Source organism: Delphinapterus leucas, chromosome 14 (genome assembly GCF_059928025.1).
Source record: "Delphinapterus leucas isolate spDelLeu-1000000601 "Yukka" chromosome 14, BTC_Dleu_Yukka2, whole genome shotgun sequence".
Classification (NCBI taxonomy): Eukaryota; Metazoa; Chordata; class Mammalia; order Artiodactyla; family Monodontidae; genus Delphinapterus; species Delphinapterus leucas.
Genome location: NC_143142.1, coordinates 1050498 through 1066398, shown reverse-complemented (window position 1 = coordinate 1066398; position 15901 = coordinate 1050498). Strand labels below are relative to the sequence as shown.

General features: G+C 47.2%; 1 protein-coding gene across 9 annotated transcripts in view; it reads left to right on the top strand.

Moving 5' to 3' along the window:
- The first annotated feature begins 702 nt into the window (after positions 1-702).
- EP400 (E1A binding protein p400) overlaps positions 703-15901 on the top strand; it is a 112808-nt gene continuing 97609 nt past the window's right edge. For 7 of the 9 annotated variants that reach the window (XM_022598058.3, XM_022598063.3, XM_089894318.1 and 4 more), the window contains exon 1: positions 703-1135. The gene's annotated coding sequence lies outside the window, so the exon portion shown is untranslated. Of the gene's footprint in view, positions 1136-4507; positions 4715-15901 lie in introns of all 9 variants that reach the window. The other 2 variants (XM_089894315.1, XM_089894319.1) reach the window with 2 other exon arrangements.

Here is a 15901-nt window from a genome sequence, read left to right as displayed (position 1 = left end):
AGCAGCTCCTTTGCCCCTTTCTTGTTTGCCCATTTCTGTTCCCCTCTAACCTTAAAAGAACCTAATTATAGGAATGAGACCACTAGGCAATTTAACCTAATTCCTGACTAATGCTCTCCTGAATGCACACATGCCTTGCCTAACCTGTTGATTCTTTCCCTAGATTAAAAGAAGTCAGAATGAAGAATTAAGCAGTTAAAAAATGACCAGCTCTCTGCCCCCAGCAGCCCCCTTAGCAATCCTGCAGGCAGATCACTGAGGCAAGATAACATCTGAAGAGTCAGGCAGTGTGCACATAATGGAGAAGGACGCAGAGCCCACCCTCCTGCCTCGATGACTGCCTGAGATTCTCCCCCGTTTTTCCCTTTAAAAACTGTCATGGCTGAGCAGAATCCTCGTTGATCTCTGGACGCGAGTCCACCTCCTTCCCAGACTGCCGGCTTTTCTGATTGAAGCACCTTTCCTTTCTCCTGACTCTTGCTTCCCGTTTATTGGCTTTGAGCAGCAAGCAGCCGAAGCTGAGCTGGGGAACAGTTACCAGTGGACACCCCGTCTCCCCGCACGGTTTGTCTGGCTCTGGGTGGTGACTTCCTCGGCTCCCGCCCCCTTTCTGCACCGCCTCCTCACCCCGCCCTCCGGCTGACCCTCCCTCCTGCTCGGCCAGCCCGCCTGCCCTCCCCTCGCCCCGCCCACAGCGCCGGCAGCCGACCCCGCCCCCCCGGGATGGGCGGCCCCGCGGGCTTCCGAGACCTCCTCCGGAGGCCAGCAGCCGGCGCGCAATAGGCGCTGCGGCGGGAGGAGCGCGCGCACACCCGCGCCCTCGTCCTCGCAGCGCCCCCAGGGCAACCTCCGCTCTCCACAAACCCGGCGCCCGCTCCGCCGCCGGCCCATCGGCCCGCGCCCTCGCCTTGCCGGTCTAGCCCTCGCCGCCGTCTCCACTCCTCCCGCTCCGCCGACGTCACGCCGGGCGCCAACGCGCAGCTGCGAGCGCGGGGCGCGCGTCCCTTCCGGCTCGCCGTAGCAGGCGCGCTGCCGCTTCCTCCGGCCGGGCCCCGGATGTGTCGAGCGGAACGGTGCCGTCTGGGCCCGGTCCCCAGCCCCAGCCCGACGTGGAGGAGCGCGGCCCAGACCCGGGGTAGGTGTGGGCGCGGCGGGGACAACGGGCCGGGGGTCTTATGGCCTGCGCCCCGGCCTCGGTTCCCCCTGGAGCCGCGGGGGTCCGGGGCGCCGGGGAGGGAGGCCCCGCGCGGCGCTGGCTGTGGGACGGGACGGGCTCGGCGCCGGGACCGGTCGGCCGTGAGGTGGGCCGGCGGCGGCCGGGGGCGCCGCGGGCCCGCTGCGGGCCGGCCCGTTCCTCCCGGTGAGTGGGCCGTGGGGCCGCGGGGCGCCTCGCATTGTTTTTTGTGCGCGGGATTCAAGTCAGGTCTGTTGCTTTCTTTTGGTCTCGTGGTCCGGGTTCGATGCCCGACCCTCTCCGCAGCATGGGGATGGCGCGGCTTCGCTTCTTCGCGCGAGGTGTCCCGCGCAGGTGTGGGCAAAGGTGCCGAGGGAGAGTGACTTGTCAGACGCGTCGGCCAGGGAGCCCTGCGGCGCCGCGGCGTGCGGCCGCCTCCAGCCCCCCTCCCTCGCCCACTTGCAGCTCTCAGCTGGCTAAGGCTTGTCGCCCCCGGCGTCTTCGCGTTGCCCGCGCCCTCCGCCCGGAACACGTTCCCGCAGAGATCTGCCGCCCGCATCTCTGCTCAGACGCCACCTCCTCAGTCGGAGAAGAATAACCTAGCGGCGGGCTAGTAGTGATTATCCCGGGCGTTATAGATGAGTTTTATTCTCTTCGCTTATTTGTATTTTCTGGTGAATTTTTTTTTTTTTACCTGATATGTGCAATAAAATGGTTTTTGTAATTTTTTTTTTTAGTGGAACCAATGAAATATAAATATGCTCTCTGAATGGTTGGAAAAAAATGTAAAAATACATCTTAAAACTCTAAATCATTCTACCACCCAAATATAAGCACACTTAGCAGTTTCTTTGTGGCCCCTTGTTCTATTCGTGTAATTTTTTTTAATAATGGGGATTGTACAGTGTAATTCTATGTGCTTTTAAAAACATGTAGTTAGCATGATCAGGTGCCATGAAATCCTCTACAGGAGTTGCTGTTAGTGGAGTAGTATTAGTGAACCATCATCTACTTAATTTCTTGTGTTGGATCCCCTCTTTCTTGCCTATCCCAGGCCGTGGCTTTAACATCCTTATGTTGCCTTCAGTTTATCTTCTCTTCAGAGTATTCTCATCAACGTACAGCCCCTCCAGCTACCGTTACCCTTTCTAGGGCTTAGCTTCCTTTTATACCAGAATTAGGAAGAATCGCGAGCTCCCTATCACTACTTCCTCTTCTCATTTCTCTTGAACGTTGGTTCAAGCTAAGCTTTTGGTCCCACCTCGCCTCTGAAACAGCTCCTCTTGGGGTTAGGTGACACCATATTGCCAAGTCCCCCTGTTGGCAGCCTTTGACTGGGCCTCCCATGGCTTCCTTGAATCGCTGTGCCCTGGTGGCACTGGGACACAACTCTGTTGATTTGTCTTTTACCTTGATGGTTGCTCCTCATCTCCCTAACTTACACAGATTATAAGGCCTCGAGGTGGTCCTCTCACCTCCTCTCTGGTCTGTACACTGGGTGATCCCATCCCGTGTCACGACTGGGTCACATGTCAACACACCCTGAATGTGTTTCTCCTGGCAGGATCTTCCAAACAGCCACTTTTACACGTGTGAAACCTGCTTATACACTGCTGCATCTCAGTCAGAGGCAGCGCCATTCTTCCTGTTGCTTAGGACAGAGCTCCTTGTGTGGTCTCTGCGTTCCTTCCACGTTCCAAGTTTGACTGGTCGGCACTTTAAAAATTGATCTCAAAACTGACTGCTTCTTACTGCCTTCTTGGCTACAGCTGTCATTTAAGCCCCCCGGGTCATCTCACCTGGGTTATTCCAACGACCTCCTCCCTGCTCACCTGAGCTGAGCTGCTCTGCAGTTGACTCTGAGCACAGATTCGGGTGAGGCACTGCTTTGTTCAGAGCCCTACATCGTTTCTCATCTCCCTCAGAAAAAAAGCCAAAGTCCTTAAGGCAGTTTATGAGGCCCCTTGTGCCCAGGTCCCTGCTGCCCCTGTGACTTCATGTCCGGACCCCACTCGTTGTCACCTGGCTCCTGCCACACCCAGCTCAGGCCTGGGCACACCTCGGCTCTGCCTGAAACATCAGGTCCCCACGTGCCACGGGTCTGCCTCTCACTGAGTTCTCTTTTCAGCAGTTCCCTCCTCAGAGAGGCTGCTGGATAACCCAGCACCTTGCCCACTTGCCCACGCGCTCCATCCCTTACCCTGAGCTGTGCCACTGCACTGATGGTCTGGCACTTACCGCTTTGTGCATTGGGGCAGGAGCTATGCTTTGTTCGCTGTCGCACACACAGTGCTTCAAATCGTGTCTGATGGCGTACGTGCTTAATAAACATTTGTTGAGTAAATAAGTTAATGAACACATTCTTTTCTAAAGCAGGTGGATTTGGTAGGGACCTGGGCACGCAAGCGTAATTAGAAATTGTAGGGGTTGCTGAGGAATAGACTTCGCACGCTCTCAGTTAGAGGAGGGAAATTGGCTTTTCTAGTAGAGACTTAATGCACGAGGTGAGGTTTGGATTTCGTAGGTAGAAATGAAGAGAATTGAATTTGACTCATGCAGTTGGAGATGGGAGCTCCGGAGGCCATTGAAGGAAGGGTTCAGCTGTTGGATCTTGCATTCAGGGGGCCCTGGGTGAAGTTGGACGTCCTGCACAGGCAGCGTGGTGTCCTTCACGTGGACCATTCACCGGGGCCGTCCGTCTTATGTCTTGAATTCTCTCGTTGGCATTCTCTCTGCACTGCGACCCGCACCCCCAGGGTCCCGCGTTCCCAGTGTGGCGGCAGTGAGCGCCTGCAGGGCGAGCAGCTGACTGTGGCTGCGGCCTCACGTCTTGCTCTGGGGCTGCCTCTGCTCCTCAGCCCCCTGTACAGGGACTACGCACCGCTGCCTTTCGGAGTCAAGACCCTGGCCCTTAGACTTTTCTTCTGCGTAGAGCATCCTTTGGGCCTGTTATCTCAGCCCCGCCCCTTCTGTGTTTTTTTTTTGCTTTGTTCTAACCAACAGAAATTTTTATCCTGTTTAGGCGCACTATTATATTGTAGAAATAAATTTAAAAAATCATTTATGTTCTGAGTGGAAGGGAAGGTCTTTGCATATCCTCACTTTGCTGTTTTACTTAGCTTTTTTTTTTTTTTTTAATGTACGTTTAATAGTATTCACTTTTTGGAGTAGAATTCAGAGAATTTTGACAGATGTGTAATTTCCATGACAATTGGGATACAAAACAATTCCTTCCCTCCCAGCAGTTGCCTTGTGCTGCCACTCTGTAGTGAACTCTTTCCCCAGCCCTTGGCAGCCTCTGACCCCTGAGTGTGTGTTTTCTGTGTTTTTCAGGATGTCAGCTACAGGAACTCACACAGCGTGGAGCCTTTTGAGTCTGGCTTCTTCCACTGAGCGTAATGCCTTTGAGATTCATCCAGGTTGCTGCGTGTACCAAGAATGTCTCTTTTTGTGGAGTAGTAGGTCCACAGTGTGGATGGACCGCGGTTATCCATTCACTCGTTGAAGGACATTTGGATTCTTGCCAGCCTTTTAATACAAGTAATGAATGGACAGTTTACATTGCATTACAGTCAGACAGTACAGAAGCACCCCAAGCATGACGAGGCTCCTCTTTGCTCTTTCTCCTCATTCTTGACTTCCCCAGACTGACTGATTTGGTATCCATTTCTTTATTTATTTTTAAATTTAAAAAAATTTTTTTTTTTTTGGCCATGCCACGTGGCTTGCAGGATGTTAAGTTTCCCGACCAGGGATTGAACCCAGACCCTCAGCAGTGAAAGCACCGAATCCTAACCTCTGGACCACCGGGGAATTCCCCGGTATCCATTTCTTTTCAAAGTGTATTCTTGTAAACAGCATATAGTTGAGTCTTATTTTCTTAATCTAGATTGTGACTTTAAGATTTTTATTTGATATTTGGTCTATTTAATTTTTTTAATATAAATTTATTTTACTTATTTTTGGCCGCGTTGGGTCTTCATTGCTGCACGTGGGCTTTCTCTAGTTGCGGCGAGTGGGGGCTACTCTTGGATGTGATGCGAGGGCTTCTCATTGCGGTGGCTTCTCTTGTTGGGGAGCACGGGCTCTAGGTGCGCAGGCTTCGGTAATTGTGGCTCACGGGCTCTAGAGTGCAGGCTTAGTAGTTGTGGCGCACGGGCTTAGTTGCTACACAGCATGTGGGATCTTCGTTCCCAGACCAGGGCTCGAACCCGTGTCCCCTGCATTGGCAGGCGGATTCTTAACCACTGTGCCACCAGGGAAGCCTCTCTTTAACTTTTAAATAAACACTTTGGAATAACTTAAGATGTACAGAAAATTTGCAAAAATAGGTTTCTTTCTATATATTAAAAGCTACATTCTCTGTGAGGGTGATATCTCCCACAAGAGGATCAGAATTGGTTCTTGAGAGGAAGGTGAGAAAAAATTAGGTGTGACAGTGGTTTGTGGCACCCCAAAGAGTCATAGTACTTCACAGATATACAGCATAGCTATGGTTTACAACTTCATGGGGGACGGTCGGGAGAGAAATGCCTAAGTAGGCTTCTTAGGGGGACAATGGGGAAAAAAAGGTTGAGAAATAGCAGCAGAACAATGAATTGGGCGTTTGTAGCTTTATTAGCTGGCGTTGAAGGAAGCACTTCTTCAGCTTGTCTTGAATGTTCCTCTCAAGCTGAGATAGATCCCACCTGGCATAGTACAGGGGGCGCTGGCCCATCGGGTTAAGGACCCACCACCAACACCATGATTTTAATCAGAAGGGACGCTGGGGACATGAAGTCTGGGCTTCCGTTTGCACTGCAGCCCCAGAGAGGTCAGGCCTCTAGTAGCCCAGAGTTTAGTCTGTGCTCTGTAGTACAGACTGTGTGCTCTGTAGTAGCACAGAGTTTGTAGTAGCACAAACTCAGTTTAGTCCATTTTATATCTTTTGGAACTTACGTATTTTAGGAACTACTATGGAACCTTCATAACCTGCTCTGAGGTGGGAGAAGAATGAGTGTTTTGTTAGCCAATAGGACTTTTGTTAAGTGACATCTGGTGTTACCATCTTAATAGATGCTAACATTTTACTATGAAAAATTTCAAAGATACACAAAGATTGAAAGAATTTTATAGTAAACACCTAGATACCCACCACCTAGTTTTCTATTATTAACATTTTACTGACCTGCTTTATCACACATCCATCTATCCATTCATCTTTTAAAAATTTGGGGGAGCAATTCGAGATGAGTGAAAGCATTGTTTTTAATGTGTTTAAGCCTCTTTTTTACTCCCTCTCGCAGAGGTAGTTGGTCCATTTTGGGGGTGTCTATCAAGTTACTTAGGGCTGCACAAAGACAACTTATATAAAAAGCCCTTGAATACAGGTTACCAGGGAGTGGAGGGCAAAGAGCATTCTCCACAGAGGGGAGTTCTGGAGGGCGGCGGTGCTTTTTCAGGGAAAGAGGGAGGGTTCACGTGGCTGCACCTGGGGTGTCTGGGGGTGAAGGTCCTCGTGGTGTAGCAGCCACCGCTCTGCTGATGGGGTCAGTCTCCATCCCCGCCTGGGCTCCCCCGAATTGCTTTCTCACAAAACTGAGATGTGGTGGTGGTGCCTGGAGCTCGAGGACCTCAGACTCCCCCGGCCGACGCTGCCTGCCTTTCAGCCCCGCAGAGGCCTGCTCCGTGTGGCGACGCGGCCCCCACGGTGCCCTGAGTGGCGTCCTTCACCCTGGCCTTTCTTAACCCGCCTGTGCCTGTTACTAGGCCTCCAGTCTTAACTCTGCTGGTTTTCTAGAGTGTGAGTGTGTGTGCAGCAGCGTCTCTGTTTGAGGAGAGCCCCAGGTTGAAAGGAGAAGCTTTACTTAGTCTTGGATTTGTTTGTAGTCCCATCGCTGACTTGACTTTGAGATACAAATGGTGTTAAACGATGGCATGAGTTTATTTTTTTCAAAGATGGAGATGAAACAGCTGAGAACCACTGTCCTAAAATCTCCTAACCTTTCTCTCTGTCTTCCATCACCACCCCGGGCAAGGCTGTGTACATTGCTGCTTGTTCTGCAGAGCTCTCTGCCCCTAGTTTTCCTCCATTCTGCCAGGATGTCATTGTTTTTAGGCCATTTCAGGAGACAGGAAATGTATTTTAAGGAAAAACCATGAGTTGATACTGACTCCCTCTTCTTATCCAGCATCATGGAGTTGATCCGTGCCTTCCTTCCCCGTACCATTGGTGATTATTTTGTCCTTTCCAGAGTTAGATTTGCTTCTGTTTGCGTTCAGTTTTAGGGAGCTCTTCATCCCTATTGATTTAATTTTGCTTTTTGAACATGTAACACTTGAACATGATTCTAAAAGTCAGAATGATATGAGATGGCGTGCTCAGAAGCGCCCCTTCCTTCACTGTCCTGCCAGTCTGCTTGCACCACCCCCTTCACTTCTGGCTTATTCTTCCTGAGTTCCTTTTTTTGCAAAAGTAAGCAGGTATTTATGGGGTGTTATTGCTTCCAGACTCTTTAGTGGACATAACTAGGAAATATATTTTTTAAGAAAGAAATATATATAGAGATATGTATGATCTGCTTATTTTTATTGGAATATAATTAACATACAACATTATATTAGTTTTAGGTGTCCATCATGATTTGACATTTGTGCACATTGCAAAATGGTCACCACAGTAAGTCTGGTTACCATCTGTCGTCATACAGAGTTACAATTTTTTTTTTCTTGTGATGAGAATTTTCAAGATTTACTCTCTCGGGGCTTCCCTGGTGGCACAGTGGTTAAGAAACCGCCTGCCAGTTCAGGGGACATGGGCTCGAGCCTTGGTCTGGGAAGATCCCACATGCCGCGGAGCAGCTGAGCCCGTGCGCCACAGCTACTGAGCCTGCGCTCTAGAGCCCGTGAGCCACAACTACTGAAGCCCACGTGCCTAGAGCCTGTGCTCCGCAACAAGAGAGGCCACCGCGACGAGAAGCCCGCACACTGCAACGAAGAGCAGCCTCCGCTCGCCGCAACTAGAGCAAAGCCCACACGCAGCAGCAAAGACCCAACGCAGCCAAAAATAAACAAAGAAAATTAAAGAAAATAAAGATTTACTCTCAGCAATTTTTGAATATGCAGCACAGTATTACTGACTACCGTTCCCAAGCTCTACCTCCCCAGGACTTATTTATCTTATAGCTGGAAGTTTGTACCTTTTGATCCCCTTTAACCCACTTCGCCTACCACCCAACCCCCACTGCAACCACCAACTTGTTCTCTGTATCTGTGAGTTTTGTTTAGATTTCACATACAAGTGAAATCATACAGTATTTATCTTTCTTTGTCTGACTTATTTCACTTAACATAATACCCTCAAGTTCCATCCATGTTGTTGCAAATGGCGGGATTCCATTCTTTTTTATGGCTGAGTAATATTCCATTGTATATCTCTCCATATCTATCTTTCTATATAGTTCACATCTTCTTTATCCATTCATTTATTGATGGGCACTAAGGTTGCTTCTCTATCTTGGCTATCGTAAATAATGGTGCATATGAACATAGGGGTACATATAGCTTTTCAAATTAGTGTTTTTGTTTTCTTCAGATACAGTGGAATTGCTGGTAATAGAATTGTCATATGGTAGTTCTGTTTTTAATTTTTTTTGAGGAAGCTCCATACTGTTTTCCATAGTGGCTGCACCAGTTTACATTCCCACTAACAGTGCCTGAGGGTTCCCTTTTCTCCGCATCTTTGCCAACATTTGTCATTTGTGGTCTTTTTGATAACAGGTGTGAGGTGATACCTCGTGGTTTCGATTTGCCTTTCCGGTGTGAAGTGGTATCTCGTGGTTTTGATTTGCATTTGCCTGATGACTAGTGACGTTGAGCATCTTTTCATGTATCTGTTGGCCATCTGTTTCTTCCTTGGAAAAATGTTCGGATCCTCTGTCCATTTTTCAATTGGATTGTTTTTTTTTGTTATTGAGCTGCATGAGTTCTTTATATATTTTGGATGTTAACCCCTTATCAGATATATATCTTCTTCTATTCTTCCTATAAAAAGATTGCCTTTTTATTTTGTTGACGGTTTTCTTTGTTGCACAGAGCTTTTAAGTTTGATGTCTCCCATTTGTTTATTTTTGCTTTTGTTGCCATTGCCTTTGGAGTCAGATCCAAAAAAAAAAAAAGTCTCCAAGAGAGATGTCAAGAAGCTTAACCACCTGTGTTTTCTTCTAGGAGTTTTATGGTCTCTGGTCATACATTCAAGTCATTAATCCATTTTGATTTTAATTTAATCCATTAATCCATTTAATTTTTGTGTATGGTGTAAGATAGTGGTCCGGTTTTATTTTTTTGCATGTGGCTGTTCAGTTTTCCCAGCACCATTTATTGAAGAGACTGTTTCTTTCCCATTGTATTTTCTTACCTCCTTTGTCATAAATTAATTGATCATATATGTGTGGGTTTATTTTTGGACCTTCCGTTCTGTTCCATTGGTCTGTGGGTTTGTTTTTATGCCAATACCATACTGTTTTGACTACTAGAACTCTGTAATATAGTTTGAAATCAGGGAGCTTGATGCCTCTAGCGTTGTTCTTCTTTCTCAAGATTTCTTTGGCTTTTCATGATCTTTTGTGGTTCTATACAAATTTTTAGATTGTTTGTTCTATTTCTGTGAAAAATACCTTTGGGAGTTTGATCGGGATTGCATTGAATCTGTAGATTGCTTTAGGTGTATGGACATTTTACCAATGTTAACCCTAATCTGAGAGCACAGGTATCTTTCCAGTTACTTGTGTCATCTTCAGTTTCTTTCATCAGTGTCTTACAGTTCTTAATGTACAGGTCTTTTACCTCCCTGGCCAGAAAATTCCTAAGTATTTTATTCTTTTTGATGCAATTGTAAATGGGTGTTTTTCTTAACTTCTCTAATAATTCTTAGTATATGAAAGTGTAACAGATTTTTGCATATTGATTTTGTATCCTGCAACTTTACTGAATTCATTTATTAACTGTAACGGGTTTTGGTGGAGTCTTGAGGGTTTTCTGTGCATCATATCGTGTCATCTGCAGATGGTGAGTTTTACTTCTTTTTGATCTTGGACACCCTTTTATTCCTTTTCCCTGTCTAATTGTTCTGGCTAGGGCTTCCAAAAGTGTGTCGAATAAAAATGGCAAGAGGGGGCACCCTTGTCTTGTCCTGATATGAGAGGAAGTGCTTTCAGCTTCTCACTGTCGAGTATGATGTAGCTATGGGCTTGTCATATGTGGTCTTTATTACGTTGAGGTATGTTCCCTCTGTACCCACTTTGTTAAGAGTTTTTATTCTAAATGGATGTTGAGTTTTGTCAAATGCTTTCTCCGCTCTATTGAGATGATCATGTGATTTTTACCCTTCCTTTTGTTAATGTGGTGCAACACGTTGATTGATTTGCTCATGTTGAACCATCCTGCATCTCTGGAATAAGTCCCAGTTGATCACGGTGTATTATCCTTTTAATGTATTGTTGAATTCAGTTTGCTGATACTTTGTTGAGGATTTTTGCATCTGTGTTCATCAGGGATGTTAACCTGTAATTTCTCTTTTGGTGGTGTCCTCGTCTGGTTTTCGTATCGGTAATGCTGGCCTCGTAAAATGAATTTGGGAGCGTTGACTCCTTTTCATTTTTTGGAAGAGTTTGAGAAGGATAGGCATTAAATCGTTTTTGAATGTTTGGTAGAATTCATCAGTGACGCCGTCTGGTCCTGGACTTTTGTTTGTTGGAATGTATCTGTTTATTTATTTATTTATTTTTGGCGATGTTGGGTCTTCGCTGCTGCATGCGGGCTTTCTCTAGTTGCAGTGAGTGGGAGCTACTCTTCGTTGCAGTGCGCGGGCTTCTCATTGTGGTGGCTTCTCTTGTTGTGGAGCGTGGGCTTCAAGTAGTTGTGGCTCGCGGGCTCTAGAGCGCAGGCTCAGTAGTTGTGGTGCACGGGCTTAGTTGCTGGTGGCATGTGGGATCTTCCCGGAGCAGGGCTCGAACCCGTGTCCCTGCATTCTTTTTTTTACAAAAATAAACAGGGCTTCCTCGGTGGCACAGTGGTTAAGAATCTGCCTGCCAATGCAGGGGATGTGGGTTCAATTCCTGGTCCAGGAAGGTCCCACATGCCATGGAGCAACTAAGCCCATGCACCACAACTACTAAGCCTGCGCTCTAGAGCCTGCAAGCCACAGCTTCTGAGCCCGTGTACCACAACTACTGAAGCCCACATGCTCTAGGGCCCCCATGCTGCAGCTACTGAGCCCGCGTGCTGCAAATATTGAAGCCCGCACGCCTAGAGCCCATGCTCTACAACAAGAGAAGCCACTGCAGTGAGAAACCCGTGCACCGCAATGAAGAGTAGCCCCCGCTCGCTGCAACTAGAGAAAGCCTGGGTGCAGCAATGAAGACCCAATGCAGCCAAATAAAAATAAAAATAAATGAATGAATGAGTGCAGGAAAGGTATGTCTCTGTCCTTCCATTAATTAGTCCGCCTGTCTGTCTTTCTTTTCCCCTTTCTTATACAAAGTTATTTCCCCATATATAGTCTTTTACACTTTGTTTATTTGATTTAGCAGTATACGTTCTGGAAATTGCTTTATACCAGTTCATGGAAATCTTTCTCATTCTTTTGTACAGCTACATAGTACTCCATTAAGTGAATGTACTGTAATATAGTCAACCAGTCTCTGAAATATTATGGATGTGCTGTTTATATCCGGTATTTTGCGTTTACAAATAATGCTGTAGTGAATAAACATTGTGCTTGTGTGTTTTCATTTTGGAGGTGGATGTTCATGGTGAATGTGTAGTGGGACTGCTGGGTTGAAGAGTAAGAGCATGTGTAGTTTCTTCTTCTTTTTGGCTGTGCTGGGTCTTTGTTGTGGTGTACAGGCTCTTCGTTGTGGCGCGTGGGCGTCTCTAGTTGTGGCGTGTGGGCTCAGTAGTTGTGGCGTGAGGGCTTAGTTGCTCCGCGGCATGTGGGATCTTAATTCCCCGACCAGGAATCAAACACGCGTCCCCTGCATTGGAAGGCGGATTCTTAACCAATGGACCACGAGGGAAGTCCTGAGCATGTGTAGTTTTGGGTAAATGGTGCCAGGTCCCTTTGTAGGGTTGTACAGCTTAACATCCCACAGCAGAGTTGAGAGGGCCTGGTTCCCACAGTCTCACCAACAGAGTGTGTTGTCTGGCTTTTGAATTTTGTTAGGCTGATAGATGAGAAATGATATTTCAGCTTAGTTTTAATTCATATTTCTTTCATTATGAGTGATGGATTTACAAGTGAATGTGCTTGAAAAATTCAGCTTCAAGTCTTACCTTGGAGTTTTACTTTGTTTTACTGATTTTTGCAATAGAAAATCCCATTTCATAAATACAGGCTAGGCGTGAGTGAAATGAATCAGGCGTTTGGTTCGTTACATGTGAGCAACCTTGTAGAGAGAGAGTCATAGTGTTTTGGTGGGTTTTGATGTTAGTCAGGAAGGCCAAGCCTGGGTTCTGGTTGATGCTGGTAATTGTGTTAGGAAGTTGTGGGGCTGGCTTTATGCCAGGCCTCCTCTGGTCTCTGCCTCTGCGTGTCTTCATGGCCTGTGAGGGGCTCTTTGACACAGATGCTGCGCATTGGATGTGGGCTTCCTCCCGTTCAGAAATGGCCCTCTTGATGGTGCAGCATAGAAATGCTTCCCCGCTCTGACAGCAGTGCTCCCTGGGTGGTGAGCGGTGCCTGGCCCTTGGCTGTGGTGTGGGAGGCGCGTCGACTGTGGCGATGAGCGCAGTGAGCCTGGCGGCCTGGGGCTTCTGCTCAGCTCCCGCTTCTTGTTGCCGGCTGGGATGTGGCCCAGTGTGGCCAGTACTTGGATGTTTCTAATGAATGAAGCTGACAACTTGCGTTTTTTATGTGAAATCTCCTGGTATAAAAATATCAATTGAAATGAATCCAAACAGCAGATGACATCATACAGACTAAAACCGTGTCTTCAGTCTGCATAGAGCCAGGGCGGCCATGATTGCCAGCATCTCCTTCCGAGCGACTTGGGGACTCCCCACCCAGTGTGGTGTAATGGCCCTCTGAGCCCTGGCTCTGTCTGTCTCCTCGGCCTTGGTCTTCAGCACGCTAGTATTCTAGCACTTTCCCCTCCTCTGCTTTTCCCATGCTCGCTCGTTTACTCACCAAGCACCTACCGGGTGTCTCTCATATGCCAGGCTCTGTTCTGGGTGCTGGTGGTTCATCAGTGAGCCCAGTCAGACAGCCTCCCTTACACGACATGCTGTTATGCTTGGCCAAAGACGTTTCTTTTAACGTGTACAGAGAGAGCTAGAAATATGTACACGCCCATATATGTGTTGTCATGTCGAGATTTTAAAAACGTGTATACGTATAATATATATGCTACACGTATGTTTGGCTTTACTCAAGCTATATAATTTAAGTACGTACAAGCGTTTCCTCATTCTTTTAGTGGCTGCCTCTAAAGGGTGGTTATACCAAATTTTGTTAAAAGTTCCCTATAGGTGAGCATTTACATTGTTTGAAATTTGACATTATAAATAATATTATAATGAACACCTTTGGACAACTGTATATTTGTGTGAATAGATCCCTAGAAGTGGAGTTCCTTGATCAGTGTACATTAAAATTGTGATAGGTAATGCCGCGTTACCCTCCAGAAAGCTATAGCTGTGCTTTACTTCCCTCATTTGTGTATGGCGGGTTCGCCATTTCCTAGCAGCCTTACTAAACCTGAATATTATCAGTCTTTTGATCTTCACTAACCTGTCAAACAACAAATAATTGTCTCACTTTATTTCATATTTTGTTATTAATGAGGTTAAGCGTTTTTGATGTTTATGTGTCATCTGAATTTCTTGTAGAATTTCTGGTTTAGCCTCTTTTCTTGGGTTGTTTGGCTCTTCTTGATTTGTGGGAATTCTTAAGGATGGATAACCTTTTGTCATATAGGCTTCAAATATTTTTTTTTTTTTTTTTTTTTTTTTGCGGTACGCGGGCCTCTCACTGTTGTGGCCCCTCCCGTCGCAGAGCACAGGCTCCGGACGCGCAGGCCCAGCGGCCATGGCTCACGGGCCCAGCTGCTCCGCGGCACGTGGGATCTTCCCGGACCGGGGCACGAACCCGTGTCCCCTGCATCGGCAGGCGGACTCTCAACCACTGCGCCACCAGGGAAGCCCATAGGCTTCAAATATTTTTCATCAATCTCACTTTTTTATTGTAATGTTCTTCTTTAGTAAGGTTGTCAGTTGTTAATGCTTTTTAAGAATAAATATTGTTTCTAGGTTTCACGCCATGTTTAGGAAACTCTTCATTACTGCAGGATTATAAAGATATTCTCATATGTTTCAAAATATTTTTATGGTTTGATTTTACCCCCTTGAGTAATTTTTGTGAATGGTGTGAGGTGCAGGGGTGGGCGGGGCTCAGGGGGTAGATCTGACTTTTATTTTTCTAAATGGATCGATCTAAGAAAGTTTGGATTTTAATTCTCTAGCTTCAGGACTTCTCTGGCTGTCCAGTGGTTGAGACTCCACGCTTCCACTGCAGGGTGTGCAGGTTCGATCCCTGGTCAGGGAACTAAGATCCCACGTGCCGCAAAGAGCAGCCAAAATATAAATAAAAAAATAAATAAGTGATAAAAAAATAATTCTTTAGCCTTCCAGAAAGCTGTTGTGAACTTTAGTAATGCTCTAAAAAGACTTCTTATTTTAAACATCTCTACAACAGTCAGAGAGGTTTAAAAATAGCATCTGTCTGTGAGAGGCCTTTTTCTCTGTGGTCTGCAGCTCTTGGTGAGGCACAGATTTGTGGGCCCCACGAAACCCTGAGAGGCTCACCGGGTGGACCATTGCTGGAGGTGGCAGGGAGGCAGGGACAGATATGTCAGTGGGGTCTTGTGTCTTAAGGCAGAGAACTGCGGGGGTTTGTGCGATAGGCTGGAGTGGAGGGTGTGGCGTCTCTTCTATTGCAAAGTGTTTTCTTTTTTTTTAAATTGAAATATAGTTGGTGTACGATATTGTGTTAGTTCCAGGTGTACTAATGATTTGACATGTGCGCACATTATGAAACGGTCACCGTGATGAGTCTAGCAGCCACCTGTCCCCGTACAAAGTGTTATTACAGTGTCACTGACCATATTCCTTATGCTGCACCTTACATCACGTGACTGACTTCTATAACTGGAGGCTTGTACCACTTAATACCCTTCACCCATTTCACCCACCTCTCATCCCCTCCCTTCTGGCAGCCACCTGTTTGCTCTCTGTATCTGTGAGTCTGCTTTCATGTGTTGTTTTCTTTATGTGCTGGATCAGCCAAGATGTGCCTGGCTCTTGCAGCCGGCAGGTGCGCCCCGGGCGCTGCTGGCATCCAGCACAGGGCGGAGTGCCCGCCACGTGTTCCCTGCAGTTAGCTTGTTGTTGTGCTCCCTCGGGGCCTCATCCCTGTGCTCCTGTGAACTGCCAAGCAGGACCGAGTCAGTGTGGCAAACAGCATGCCCCTGTCTTTGCCAAAGCGTGTCACGTGACCACCCAGTCCAGGGCTGGGAAATGCACACCCGTGTTGTAACTGGCGGGAGAATCGGAGTGTTTGGTGAAGAGCACTGATGGCTGTGGCACAAGCCAGTTAAGGACAAACTTGGAAAGCATAGAAAGGCAGCAGGGAAAAATCAAAGTGTACTCTGTCACATAGTCAGTATTAATACTGTTTTGCATAGATGTATCAAA